We start from the raw sequence: 15,638 nt of genomic DNA, 5'->3' as shown, positions 1-15,638 counted from the left end.
GAAATGTATAATATTAGAGTGATAAGGGTGTTGTCATTGAATTTTAAATGTTTATTTTGTCCTGACTTTACAAAGTTCAGAAAAGTGAAAGGTAGCTACATGACTACAAGAGATACTCCAGTGAAGCTGTTTTAGCTGTACCTTACACACAGGAGTAAAATGGTTCTCCCAACACAAAAAAAGCTTTAAATTCCATATTCATGGTACAGCAGAAAATTAAATGCATAACCAGTAAAAATATAAGAGTATTACTTATTTAGTCTGTGGAAATCATCAAGGTGAGCAACGTTTTTAAGTACAAATGGGGTTGGGAGATCAGTTACTAACATGTTTACTAACTTCACAAATGTGTTTTCTGAAAAAAAGATCAAACAGGGAAGGAGTTTTTTTTTTCCTTTGTTTACTTAACATCTCAGCTTAATGTCTGGCGCAGTTATGGTCTTATCACCCCTTGTGAGGGCAAACAGAATGTATTTCTAGTTTGGAATGTGTGTGTTATATGAAGCATTTTTTTTTTTACTTGCATCTCCTTGTGTTTCTGAAAATTCCTTTACAAGCTACTGTAGGACGACACTTCTAACTGGCTGTGCGAGGGTGGTTTCTCGCCGCTGCTGTATAAAAATAGGATATTGAACCTGTTTAGATTTCTAGATGATTTTGGAAAGTTTATGCTTGGAAGACAGTGGTATATTTTTTGTTTGTTTGTTTAAATAAGAAAGTAATAGTCTCGTGCCCAAATTACTTTTTCTCTTATTTTCTGTCTTGGTGTTTAGAATTTGGAAAGTTTCTTTGCAGTTCAGACATGAAATGCAGAGATGATTATGGCATACCCAGCAGGTTCCACTGACTGTAGTCATAATATACTTTCAATTAGTTTGGTCTTGTTTAAGGAACCACAGGTCATCCATTTTCTATGACAATAGCTGTATTTTTTGAATGTGTATAATGTGTATTAACTAGCAAACATATCTTTAGACTGAATTGCAGATTCTTAAACATTAATCAGAGGCTGGAATTTCACTTTATGTTTATGAAAGATACTTCTAAACATAGTTTCTGAGAAATTTAGATAAAAAGATGTCCTTTAGATAATGTCTACTATAGCTGAATAGGGCACATTAGTTTGCTCTTCTCATGTGAAGTGTTACTTCTTTGCATCTGTGCATAAAAAAAGTTACTTTGGTCATCTGTCCTCCACATCAAGCTAAGTACTTTTAGGAAATCTTTGCAATCCTACAGACTTCTTTGCTGTAGGAATCCAGAGACGTGTATGATAGCCTGTTTATGTTATTATTATTCTGCTGAGTGATTAAAGGGCAGAAAAATACTGATTTACACACACACACACACACACACACACACACACACACACACACACACACACACACACATATACATACCCAGACACACACAGACATACACACTTACACACATACAAACACGTACACATGAACTCACACACAGACACACACAAACACATACATACACACACACAAACTCAAGCACATACATACCCACACACGTACACACACACACACACACACACACACACACACACACACACAAGCACAACACATACACAGACACAATGATACACATAGGTTCATAGGTTCATAGGTTCATACTAGGCTATCTGCCCAAGGGCATTTATAAGCCTAGCCCATAGTTATTTGGCTTTCACCACCCCCTTAGTTTGAATAAAACTATGCCTATTATTTTGCTGTGCCTCTGTCAAGCAGTGACACTGAAGTAATCCCTGGGGTATATCTGCGATCCCCCATCCATTGGTCAAGATTCCTCTTGAACAAGGCCAGCGAGGTGCTCTGCCTCACATGTACCGGGATTTTGTTCCACAGCATAGGGAGTCTCTGGGTGATGAATCCCCTCAAACACACAATGACATATGTTGTGTCTTTCGGCTTTTCCCGATTAGGGGTCGCCACAGCGGAACTCCGGTCTGCTAATGATTGGCAGTTGATTTTTACATGCTGAGTTGCCAGCCCTAACGCACAACCTTCAACGAAGGTACACCCATTCATGCATGTCTCCATGTAAAAGACGCTCTAGCTGAGAGTCGAACCGGGCAACGTCTTACTGTGAGGCGACAGTGCTACCGCAGCACCACCACCGTGGATAAACGCACAATGACATATACACAGAAATATTCTCTTTAGTTTGCTGTACTTCTTGAAATTAGTCATTTGTTTAAATCTACAAATCCTATTTCTGCTTTCTTTAAAATGTTTAAGCAAACACAAAAGTAAAATAATTTAGTGTGTTGCCTTAGAATCATTTGTCAAGCAATAAATATGTCACCTGTGAGATAGAAAATTGATTTTGGTTATGCTATTTCTCTTTGTGTATGTGACTTAAATGGCTGAGCCGTCAGTATATTTATGTTTTGATCATAATATCACTACTGTTTGTATTAGCAGTCGCGCTGTATCGGTATACTTATGTTTTGATCATAATATCACTACTGTTTGTATTAGCAGTTGCGCTGTATCTGTATACTTATGTTTTGATCGTAATATCACTACTGTTTGTATTAGCAGTCGCGCTGTATCTGTATACTTATGTTTTGATCATAATATCACTACTGTTTGTATTAGCAGTCGCTCTGTATCAGTATATTTATGTTTTGATCATAATATCACTACTGTTTGTATTAGCAGTAGCACTGCATCAGTATATTTATGTACCGTTACTGCTGTACATATCAATTAAAGTACATTCGTTTTTCCTATACATCTCTAGTGCTTTGATTTTATTATACGAGCTGCCTTTAAGTTTTTGAGACTGTGGACTGCCTTGGTTTTTACCGTGAATGGTACATTTTTGATTCTTTCATTACTTTTTATTTTTCCATCATGGGAACATTTGCTCCTTGGTTGTACGGATTTATCAGCTTTATTATAATATCACTACTGTTTGTAGCATAGCGCTGTATCGGTATACCTATGTTTTGATCATAATATCACTACTGTTTCTATTAGAAGTCGTGCTGTGTCATGATCTTATTAATGCAGTCAGATTCACAACTTTGGTCTTCCTGCCTTAATAACTTCCATGAAGACCATAGATCATATTATTAAAGTTAGTAGTATGTGTTTGATGTTTAATGAGTCATACAATAGATTCAAAAATGTGTCAAAAACTCTCACAGTCATTAATCCAAAGTGTATACCAATAGTATTTGTTGTTGTGAAAGTGCCTTTGAATAACGCTCAACCAATCTGTTACCTTAAAGACACCTTCAGCATTGAAATTCCGGGTAGTTATATCCTCAAGTTTATCAAAACTCGGCCTCTTCAGTTATGGCCCAGAGTCATCTGGACAGTGTAAGCATTCAATTCCTTTTCATATCTGTTTCTGTCTATAGTAATACCCACATGTTTACCATTACTACTCGCAAACTCACTAATCACTTTGAATTTTACTGGAAATGAAACTTGTTTACAACACTTCTTTCAGTAGCATCTGTTATTGAGAATGAAACAAATTATCTGAAATAAGTAACCTTAATCACTCTCTGCCTCATTAAAAGCTGGAATAATGTATCAGATCCAAGAAAATCCTCATATTCACAAGGCAGGTGGTGTGATCATCATGTCTGGTCACTGACTGGTTATTATCTAGGCATGAATCATCTGCGGACTGATTTTCTACTATTTACCTATGAACCTATTAAACTATAGGTATTCAGAAATCCATCGCCATTGTAATTTACAACATGGAACCTTATACACATTCCACTTTAAACAAAGTTAGGAATTGAAGTGGATGGTACAATGGCCATCATTCATGCAAAGACTGATAAAGCTTAGAAGATTGACGTATTTATTCAACAGGCTACGACACAGGCTGGTTCAGCTATTTAATTCCTACTTTGGTGACATGTATTTTTCCAGCATTTAGTATGGGCTTTTCAAAAAGTTTTCAATTATTTTCCATCTTGTTATACTTATGAAAAGGTGCAATCTTCATCCAAGCGAAAGTAATATCACAGGTAGTTTCATTAAGTAGATAAAAATTTAATCCTGACAAAATCCAGCCAAGACCTATGAAAAAACTTGCTGTATTAGCTCATATCACCATATAGTTAATGAACTCCTTTGCTGAACCAGTGATAGCCTTTATAACAGTAAAATGCATATCTTTTACAACTATCACTAATCAGTCTTAAGAGTAAGGTATGAATTCATGGACTAACTCCTAAGGGACTGGGTAAATCCTTTATGGCATTTAATGAGGTCCGTTCATCCCCTAGTAGAATTATGGACTCATTCTTTACATCCTCTAAGGTGAGAGCCATCATCAAGGTGGACCCTGTGAATTATGGTGCTTCCACTGACATGCCAGCAATGAGACCATATTATTATATGAATCCAAACCCTTTCCTTTGGGTGGTTGCATGATAAGGTTTGTCATCATAGGGACACTCCAGACTCAGTCTCCCAGATCATACTTGGGGGTTATCCCTGTATGCCATCAGTACAGCACTTGAGGCTCTGAAATCTTTTGACTGCATTTTACCTTAGTTTTTCAATCTATAAGCCATTGGAATTATTTTCTGCTATCTAGCCTGGGCTACTTAGTGCATGGGCGGTTCTAACTCATGCATGCAGTAGATTTATCTGATGGTCACCCTATTCTTTGGTGGACTGTCACAGACTTTATCACTGTTCATTTCATGCATTTCCTGCATAATTTGTCTGTTGTACAATGGAAATCAAATCAATCTCAGGGTATCACATTTTTGAAAAGAAAGAGCAGCTGGAAAGGTATAAGGGGGGTTGCATGCTGGGTAAGAGAGGTGCAGAATAACTGCTATTTTTTTTAACTGTAGAGTGAATCATGGGTACTGAAATTAGAGATGCAACAACAACACTACAGTCATCAGCAGGGTACAACAACAACACTACAGTTATCAGCAGGGAAGACAACAACACTACAGTCATCAACAGGGTACAACATCAACACTGCAGGGTGCAACAACACTACAGTCATCCGCAGGGACAACAACAACACTACAGTCATCAGCAGGGTACAACCACACTACAGTCATCAGCAGGGAAGACAACAACACTACAGTCATCAGCAGGGTACAACAACACTACAGTCATCAGCGGGGTACAACAACAACACTACAGTCATCAGCAGGGAAGACAACAACACTACAGTCATCAGCAGGAAAGACAACAACACTACAGTCATCAGCAGTGTACAACAACAACACTACAGTCATCAGCAGGGAAGACAGCAACACTACAGTCATCAGGAGGATACAACAACACTGCAGTCATCAGCAAGGTGCAACAACACTACAGTCATCAGCAGGGTCCAACAAGGCTGTGCATTTTAGAAAATGGATAACTCAATTGATTCAATGCCACAGCAGTGGCTACTAAAACAGACCTTGGTCTTATAACCTTCTAGTCTTATCTAGGTGGTAAATAATCCCAACACTGCATCATTCCCTAGTTGTTTCATTGATGTAGTACTATGCTTAAGTATGGGATTCCTCTATCCAAACAGGGATGTAAAACTCTTGACAATAATCAACCACTGGATCACTGAGATTTTCTCTGATTTGCCTTGTCTATGTAGGAATACAGGCTCATGACCTTCAGCTTTTACCCCCTAGGGAAAGCAAGGCAGATGGAATAAAAGTGAGACACAGGTTTATAGGTTTATTGGTTCATAGATGTTTGCTAGGCTAAAGACCTCAAGGGCCTTTTTAAGCCTAGCCATGCATCCCAAATTTCTGACAAGTTCTGGTACCCTTGGTAAGTGTAAGCAGGGGCTTGAGAGATGAACCATTTACAAGCAGGGGCCTGGGAGACGAACCATTTACAGGTTGCTCATGAACATTAGAGACATAGATGCCAAACAAGAGATACATTTCCTACTCCCCATCCAATAGTCCAAGTTACATTTGAATTGAGGTGGGAAGGAACATTGATTCACATGGAGAGGGAGCCTGTTCCAGAGACAAGGCAGTCTCTGGGATACATACCTGTCTTTTTAGCAGGTCCTATTTATATCACAGGCAATGTTTAAGTCATTTGAATGGGTAATTTTCAGATACTGGCAAATGTTCTTGTCTCCCTCACAATGCCTTTTTTAGGCAATGTCAAAACAACAAATTTTCTAGTGTAACAAAATCTGTTTGAGACAACTTCAGGATCATGCTGCTTAATGCTAGGAATTTAAACATGAAATTGCACTCCCTGGAAGCACTTCTCACCTTGGAGGATGTTGACGTGTGTGCAGTTACCAAGACGTGGTTCAAGACCACTGAGAGACCCCCAGCTATGCAAGACTACAATGTCTTCCACACATTCGGACTTTAAAATGAGCATGAAAGAATGAAACTAAAAATGAGCATGAAAGAATGAAAGGTGGAGGTGTATCCATCTTCATTAAAACCAAATACACTTTGAGTCTGGTCAAACAGCACGGCTCTCTCAAACTACTCCATGTCCAATTAACTATTGGGAAAGTACCATACCACAACATTGCTAGCTATAGATCCCCCATGAACCAGTTTAAGCACATCACCTACCTCGATTTACTGGGATCCCTTACCATACAGCCCAAAACCTTAGTCATAGGAGATTTCAACTATCCTTCCATACACTGGAGGACATACACAAGCAAAAACATGCTCACCCAAAGGTTCCTAGACATGCTAACACAAATGCTCTGGAACAGATAGTCTGTACCCCATCTAGGGGCTCTAATGTTCTGGACATAGTAGTCACCAACATGAGGGGGTCACTGTACTGCCCCATGTGTGATGCCCTCCCTGGTTAGGTCACCCATGTGTGATGCCCTCCCTGGTTAGGTCACCCATGTGTGATGCCCTCCCTGGTTAGGTCACCCATGTGTGATGCCCTCCCTGGTTAGGTCACCCATGTGTGATGCCCTCCCTGGTTAGGTCACCCATGTGTGATGCCCTCCCTGGTTAGGTCACCCATGTGTGATGCCCTCCCTGGTTAGGTCACCCATGTGTGATGCCCCCCCCTGGTTAGGTCAGACCACAAATCAGTCTCATTTGAAGTAGCTACTAGAACTGACACCCTCACAAGAACAAAAATTATAAAAAACTTTACCAAAGCTACTTACAACCTACTAAGCAGTGGTATAAAAAGCTTCATATCGCCTGCAATCACAGACATCAATGATCACTATACAAAAGTGTATGCAAATGCCCTGTACAAACACTTAAGTGACTGCATAAACTCTGCTGTACCTGACCAGATCAAAACCAGGTCTTCTCACAGAAACAAGCCACTGTAGTGGATGTCATGTATAAATAGATTATATAACAAGAGGAAGAAACTGTTGGCCAAAATCAAGAGGGGATATCTCACTGCAGAGTAAGAGTTCCCTCCTAAGGCTTGACAAGAAAATCAGAAATTTTGTGAAGTCTTTAAAGCAAATTATAAAACTAAACTCACATCCCTAGCCAAGGATAATCATAAGGTATTCTTTAACTACATTCAAAGTCTAAAAGGGAATGCCCATCTATGTGCAGAACAGGTTGTAGATGGGATCACTCATACTACACTGGAAGTTTTCACCAGCCTGCTAGCTGGCAGATTCAGTGCAAACGTCACCCCTAATCCCCACCTACTATATCTCAAACCAAACCTGTCTCATAGGTTCATAGGTTCATAGGTTTATACTAGGCTATCTGCCCTAAGGCATTTATAAGCCTAGCCCAAATATTTGTGGCTTACGCCACCCCTTATATGAAAAAATACTGTGCCCATTAGTTTGTTGTGCCTCTGTCCAGCAGTGACACAGAGATAATTCCCGGGGTAAACCTACGATCTCCCATCCACAGGTCTAGATTTCTCTTGAACAGAGTCAGCGAGGTGCTCTGCCTCACATGGACCGGGATTTTATTCCACAGCATAGGAGTCTCTGAGTGATAAATCTATCCCTCCAGCACATCCTATTTATATCCGTGCTAAGGTTTAAGTCGCTTGCTCTAGTGGTTTTGGTGGATTTGGATTTTTGAGGTGGAGCATGTCCATTAATTCGGGTTGGACATGGCCTTGTATGTCAGGCACATGTCACCTCTGAGCAGACGGTATGCGACTGAATAGAGCTGGAGTTTCTTCAATCTGGCAGCATATGACAAATTTTGGAGTCCCTTTATCCTTTTGGTGAGGAACTTTTGGGGTCTCTCCAATTGCTGCAGATGTCGGGTGAGATACATCCCGAATGGGGCATTGTACTCGATCATTGGTCTGATAAGTGAAGAGTACAGGGAACAATGACCTCACTAGATCTGGATGTGAATCCCTTCATGATCAGGTGGGCAATGTAGAAGGTCTTTCTAACCACTTTAGCAACGTGAGTGTCAAAGAAAGGCCACTGTCAACCTGGGTCCCCAGGTCCCTGATAACCTCTTCTGTGCTTAGTGGATTGCCACCTATATGGTAGCTTGGGGTTACCTTGTTTTTCCCAAAGGTATGACTATACATTTTTTGGCGTTTAACTTCAGGCCATGGCTCTGGCACCAGCAATCTGTTTCCGTGAGTCCCTTCTGAAGGATATCCGTGTCCGATGCACTTTCCACTATGGCGCCCAGTTTGCAGTCGTCTGCAAACTTTGTCAGCCAAAGTCCTCCCATGTTGGCCTGTACTTCTGAGAAGTAGATGCCAAACAATAGGGGGCCAAGGACCGAGCCCTGTGGGACACCACTTGTGACCGGCTTGGAGTCTGACACAGCGCCAGCAACTCTAACCCTGCGGGTTCTGTCCTTAAGCCAGTTTGCAACCCATATTGTGACATATGGGTTTACATTTAAGCTGGTAAGTTTTTCTACAATACCCGAGTGGGGTATTGTCGGAAGCCTTTGCAAGGTCAAGGTATGCTGTATGGACTGCCTTTCCCTCATCAATGGCCTTGGTGACTGTTTTGAAGAAGTCGACCAAGTTCAAAAGGCATGATCTTCTCTTGACAAAGCCAAACTGGGTCGGGTCCAATGTCTGCAAATCCCCTATATCTTTGTTTATGAGCTCCATTATGATCCTCTCCATAGCTTTGCAGACTAGACTTGTTAAGCTTATGGGCCGGTAATTACCAGGGTCCGTAGAGGCGCCTTTGTGGAGTGGGACCACAGTTGCCGTACGCCACTCCTTGGGCACGTATCCTGTGGTAAGGCTGAGATTAAACAGCTGCCTTATGTGCGGGTTTAATTCCTCATTTAGCTCATGTAGCACACAGCCTGGGACACCATCGGTCCCATTGATGCTGTGTTTTTAGCTTTAGAGCGCAGCTTTCACCTGCGCATTTGAGATGTCCGGGAGGCTACACTCGGCTGGGATAGTTATCTCTCCTTTAGGGGCGAAGAGGGGGGTGAAGTTTGCACTGAACCTGTCTGCCAGTATGTTGGCAATGTCTGTGGGTTCAGTGATTTTTGTATCATTTTGGACTAATTCTGAGCATATCTGGGAGTTTCCACCCAGGTTCCTAACATAGCTGAAAAAGGCCTTATGATTGTCCTTTGAATCCATGGCAATTTTTCTCTCATAATTGGCCTTAGTTGATTTTACGAGTGCTCGTATTTTTTTACTAATAATGATCAGGGGTGACTTCCCTTTTATGGATTTTGTTCTATCATGTAATAGCTTTCTCCTCTTATTGTAAAGTTTGTTAATGGCTGGGGTCTCCACCCCTCTGCCTAGCATCTCTAGTGAACAGTTCATTTCAGCACTCGCCAAGGCCAAAACCTCAGCCTCCATAGGACAAGATAATATACCAGGTTAATTACTAAACAATTTAAAGCAAGACCTAGTCATCCACTTGGTGTTCTCTTTAACCATAGCTTGAGAACTTTCTATGTTACAGTAGGCTGGAGAACAACAATAGTAAGCCCCCAGCACAAAGCAGGGCCATCAACTGACCCTGGGAACTACAGACCCATAAGTCTAACCAGCCTCATCTGCAAGCCATGGAAAGAATTATCATGGACCCTATCAGCAAGGAGATATGCATCCTCCAAATGCTGGACCCAGCACAGTTTAGCTTCGTTAAGAGTTGATTATGCTTATTAAATCTGGTAGACTTCTTTAAGAATGTCACCATAGCCATAGACAAAAACAGAGCACACAACCTATCTTGACCCTGTCAAGGCTTTCAACACAATTACCCACTTTGGCATCCTTGAGAAACTCTTCCAGATAGTGATTAACCCTTACCTTACTAGATTGGTAGCCAAATGGCTCACTGACAGAACACATTCTGTCAAAATTGGTGACTCCACCGCCACCAGTAGACTCGTCACCAGTGGAGTACCACAGGGGTCTGTGCTGGGCACCTTACTTTTGGCATTGATTTCTCTGAAGTCTGGCCAAAGTAGACAGCCTTTGGCTCACCAAGTTGACTGACGATTTCAAACTGGGAGCAATCAGTGAGTCCCCAATAATGACAACATATTACAAAAAGGGCTAACACAAACAAATGATTGCTGCCAAAGCCATTTTCTAAAACTAAATGCAAAAAATGCATTATTATTCCCTTTGGTAAAATGGAATTCCCTACAAATTACAATATTGACAGAACCCCCCCCCCCCGCCGGAGTTCCAACCCAGTGGTATGAGACTTGGAAACACAGGTTGACAGCAGTCTGAAATTGACCACCATGTTTCTACAGTAGTAAGGAAAGCCTTCTAAGCTTCTAAGTAACGCATCTTATAAGCAAGGGCATAGTGTCCAGGTCAAGGGATGTTATAACTCTATTGTACTCGACCCTCATCAGACCACTAATAGAATAGAATGTACCCTTTTCATGTACCTCACTAGACACCTGCAACAGCTGGAGAGACCTCAGAGGTTTCTCACTAAGAAAATACCGGGATGCTAAACCTGCTACTTCACTGTCTATCTAATAGGCTGTTGAGAGGAGACCAGTACCTGACCTATAGGGCAGTCTCGGACCCTGTCCTAATAGAAATGCTGCACATCTGCAAGTCAAATGGCACAAGGGTCACTCACTCTAGGGACCTCAACCCAGCCTGTGACATTAACAGAACATGCTAGAAAGACAGATATGTCTCCCACAGACTGACACTTCTCTGAAATAGACTTCCTATTCACATAAAACAGAGCTCCTCACTAGCTCTGTTCAAACGCAACCTAGATAATTAGATGAGAGACTGCAAATTCACCTCTGGGGTGGCACCCATATCCCTCATAGACAGGAGTAGCCAATGTCAATCACGGACGCACTCTGTTCATAGATTTGTTCTGCAAATTGCCCAAAAAGAAGAAATGGGGATACTTAGGATTAAAATTTCTAGGCTTGTAATGGCTCTAGGTCTGCTAGCCTAGTAACCTCTATAAACCTATGAACGTATAATTTTGGTGCATTTTTTCTGCAGATATGCAGGAGATCCATCAGAGTGGGGTGTGACAATACCCTGTATGCCAGGTATAGATCTCCCCTCAACAGCCTGTAGGAAACAGAATACAGGGATAAGGCTTTGAGATGGTCTGCATAGGACATTTTACTTATGCCCTGTATTCTTGTAGTGAGGAACCTCTGCAGATGTTCCAATTGTTGGATATACCTGGTTAGGTACATACCAAAGGGAGGCATTGTACTCAATGATAGGTCTGATGAATGCTGAATACAGTGGGACAATGACTTTCTTGGACCTAGATGTCATACCTTTGTTTATAACTTGTGCAACATAGAATGATTTCCTCACTACTGTAGACACATGATAGTCAAATGATAGATTACTGCTATGTATGTCCCTAAGTCCCTGAGTACTGGGTCAGCTCTAAGGGGTGTGTTGTCAATATGATAGCTACCCAGGGTGGATGACTTTTTGAAGGACACTGTCATGCATTTCTTGGCATTTAGCTTTAGTGCATGGCTCTGACACCAGTTGTTAGTCTGTCATCCCTTCCTGGAGAACATTTGTGTCAGTGTCGCATTCAATTACAGCTTCTAATTTGCAATCATCTGAAAATTTAGTCAGCCAGAGACCATTGACATTAGCCTTGACTTCAGGAAAGTAAATGCCCAAAAAGGAGCGGTCCAAGGACTGATCCCTGAAGGACTCCACTTGTGACTTAGCACTTTCTAGTGGTGGACTCTGTAATTCTGACTTCCTGGATCCTACCTGTGAGTCAGTTGGCTATCCAATGGGTGGCATATGGATCTGTACCTAACCTTCTGAATTTGTCAACAATGCCTGAATCGTATATTGTGTCAAATGCCTTGGCCAAGTCAAGGTAGGCAGTGTGAACCATTTTGCCTTCATCAATTTCTTTGGTGACATTCTCAAGGTAGGCCACAGGTTGAATAGGCATGACCTGCTCTTGATGAAACCAAATTGTGTTGGGTCCAGTGTCTGGAAGTTTACTATGTCATTACTGATCATTTCCGTGATAATTCTTTCTATGGTTCAGCATATAAGACTAGTAAGACTTATGGATCTGTAGTTTCCTGGGTCTGCAGATGGCCCACCTTAATGCAGTGGGATGACTGTTGCTGTTCTCTATTCATGACGCACAAAGCCTCTTTAGAGGCTACAGTTAAATAGCAATTCCTGAGACCTGATAGGTCATGTTTCATGCTATTTAGAAGGCATCCTGGGTTATTGTCTGGGCCCATTGCTGCAGTGTTCTTGGCCTTACAGACAGCATTAAGGACCTGGCCCCTAGTGATAGCCAGGGGAGTTATATTTGATAGTATTTCCTGAAGGAAGGTTGAGGGGGAGAGAGGGGTAAAGTTGGAGCTGAAGTTGTCTGCCAATAGGTTTGCTATAACTTCTGACTCAATATAGGTGGCTCCATTTACAATGAGCTCTGCACAGAATTGTGTATTGCCTTTGCAGTTACAGACAGAGACAGTGGAAACTAAGGTCAGGTAGCACGATGCCAGGGTAAGCCTATGGGCTAGGCTTGTAAAGGCTCCAGGGCCATTAGCCTAGTACACACTTATGAATCTATGAATCTATGAACATAGCTAAAGAATGCCTTGTGGCCATCCTTGGCTTGGGAGGCCAAATTTACAGTACCTCAGAACCAGCTTTGGTAGACTTTATTTGTCTTCTGACTTGTTTATTTAGTTTCGTGACAGCATTGTTTACCTTGCCATTTATTTTAGTCATTTGTGTGTGTATACATGTGTTTATGTATTTATTTGCAGCATTCATTCTTATGATAAAAATATAGTCAAAATGATTTGAGAACCCTTTTCAGTCCCAACTTGAGAAAGAGACACAAGAGTGGAAAGATGGACATTAGATATACACGACATCAGAATATATGCAGATGATGCCAGTAGAAGTAACAGATGAACAAGGATAGTACATGAAATATAAATACAAAATGAACATGAAATGCAATGTTTAATGATGCAAGCACAAGTAGTGTCCAGAATTTTCAGAAAATATGTAGATGATGTTTATGTATTATTAAAATCATTACACAGATGCATGAAGCCTATTTACACATCTAACAGTTGTTACCTGTGGGCCACTATTCTTCAGAATTATATTACAGCAGGTAGGTGAAGTGGAGAAAACAAATATTAAGATGTTAGGCAGGAGACAGGTAAATAGGTAGGAGACAGGTACATTTTGCATATTCAAATCAGGGATCATCAGCTAGCATAGACTTATCGTGTCCACGGTGAGTCTATAAGCCAGTTTTTCTACCCCCCGGAAATACTCCATTGTGAGCTGAGGCTGATCAGGGATCCTAAGGGCATCCCCAGGCTCTGTCATCGCTGCACCCCTTCAGGGGAAAGTTTATTAAAATAAGTTATAGGCTTTCTCTGCCATGATTACTTGCAAACTTAGTTGTTAAGTTGCATATACAAAGCGAAACATGTCTATTAAGGAAAAAAAATGTTTTGATACAAAGTTGAGCTGCTTAATGAGCAAAGTTAAGGACAAAATGCAATAATAGAAAGAAATTTATTAAATTATCTAGAAACAGGGAAAGTGTTGCTGGAACAGATTCTGGTCTTCTCCATCTAGAATTAATTTTTTCAGTTGCACTTCTGTTAAAAAGTGAATAGGGAACTTCAAGATATAAGCAGACCCATATGCAAACCTGTTCTGTAAGAAAGAAAGAAAAAGTTGTTACTGTGACAATCAGAATGAGGGCCAGTATCTACCCTACAAATAAAGCTAAGCTCGTCTATACTTATGCAAACTGATAGGTTTTTATCCTAATGGATCCACCTGTCTTTGGAGTAGATTCCCTTTACACTCTAAACATCAAAACTATCCAAGGGGATCTGACTTCAAACTACAAAATATGCTACTGTTATGTGACAATGATTTTCTAATCAGGGGTAACTAGTATGTCTTGTGCTTGTCCACACAATGACTATTAAGCTTCTTGAAGATTTTCAGAACATATGTTTAGTATAAACCTATGAACTCATAAACAAAACAATATCAGGAAATCAGCCTATAGTGTTAAAGTGAAAGCTTGAAAATAATATATCATGTGATATTGCAAATAAAAATATTTATGGCATTTGTATTTGCCAGAAATGGATAGTTAACAGGATAGCGGTCAGAAATGGGTAGTTAACAGGATAGCGGTGTAAAGGATAAGGTTGGCATCTGGTACCACAAGTTTCCATGGGTCAGTTCTTGCCTGTAATGTTGTCTCCTAAGAGTTTGCACATCTTCCTTATGTCTGTGGGATTTTCATTAGGGACCCCGGTTTCCTCCACTGTTTCAAAGATCTGCAGATAAGTGAATGAGATATAGTCAAAACTGACCCTCGTTTTATGTGCCTTGTGTGGGTGAATGTATAGTTGTTTCCTGCAGTGCACTCATACCATAAAAGCACTGTTTAATGACTTGAGTGTGCATTGCTTTCCACAATAGGTTGTAGCCCCTCACATTATAAAATTTGGTAAAGTAGATATTGAAAAAAAATGAATGATGTCCCTAGTCATAACTGTAGGAACTCACCCCATTTTTTTTTTTTTAGAATTAGTTCATTTCTATTTTGTTAGATGCTTGTAGTTCAGAAAGGCAGCCAAAACTGCAATTTTGCCCAAATATTTCCTTGTAAGGGAGCCCATTTTTAAATGCCATTTCCTAAGCCTCCAGATTTGACATAATTACAAACAACAATAGTATTGTATAAACAGTTAATACTACGGTATTTAATCTAAGTTGCGTATAACAGAAATGAGTGTGAAGCCCTGTAGTGCAGATGTGCTCAAAAATATCTACTTTATAACTGAAAGCAAGTACAAGACGCACTGAGATACTGAATTTCTTATACAAGTAGAACTTTATTATTAAAAAGTAACAGTGGAAAATGGGTAGAAGATCACCCCAGTTAGCATGAGAGCAGAGTGACAGAGTTAAAAGTGAACAAGCTATAGAGTGGGAGAGTCCATATTACACCATGCTGGGAAATATATTATTAGCGTTCTGACAATTAGGTATGGAAAAGTACAACTGATCATGAATGTTAATACTGAATAAATCCCATATCAAGAATGAGAGGCACAATCTTGGAACATCAACTTAGAAAAGACAACGCAGGTGCAAACTGTCTGAAGAGAAGTGAAATGGTAAAAATAATCACAATAAATTGTTAGTGTAATTAACGTTAATATGCACAAA

At 40.5% G+C, this 15,638-nt stretch overlaps 1 protein-coding gene across 1 annotated transcript in view; it reads left to right on the top strand.

Annotated features, from left to right (window-relative positions):
• The window catches only part of EPHA6 (EPH receptor A6), a 4,848,151-nt gene that overhangs the window by 1,361,431 nt on the left and 3,471,082 nt on the right, over positions 1-15,638 (top strand). The gene's annotated exons all lie outside the window — the stretch shown is intronic.

Source organism: Protopterus annectens, chromosome 5.part0 (genome assembly GCF_019279795.1).
Source record: "Protopterus annectens isolate FY-2018-M chromosome 5.part0, PAN1.0, whole genome shotgun sequence".
NCBI lineage: Eukaryota > Metazoa > Chordata > Ceratodontiformes > Protopteridae > Protopterus > Protopterus annectens.
This window is presented reverse-complemented; position numbering and strand designations above follow the sequence as displayed.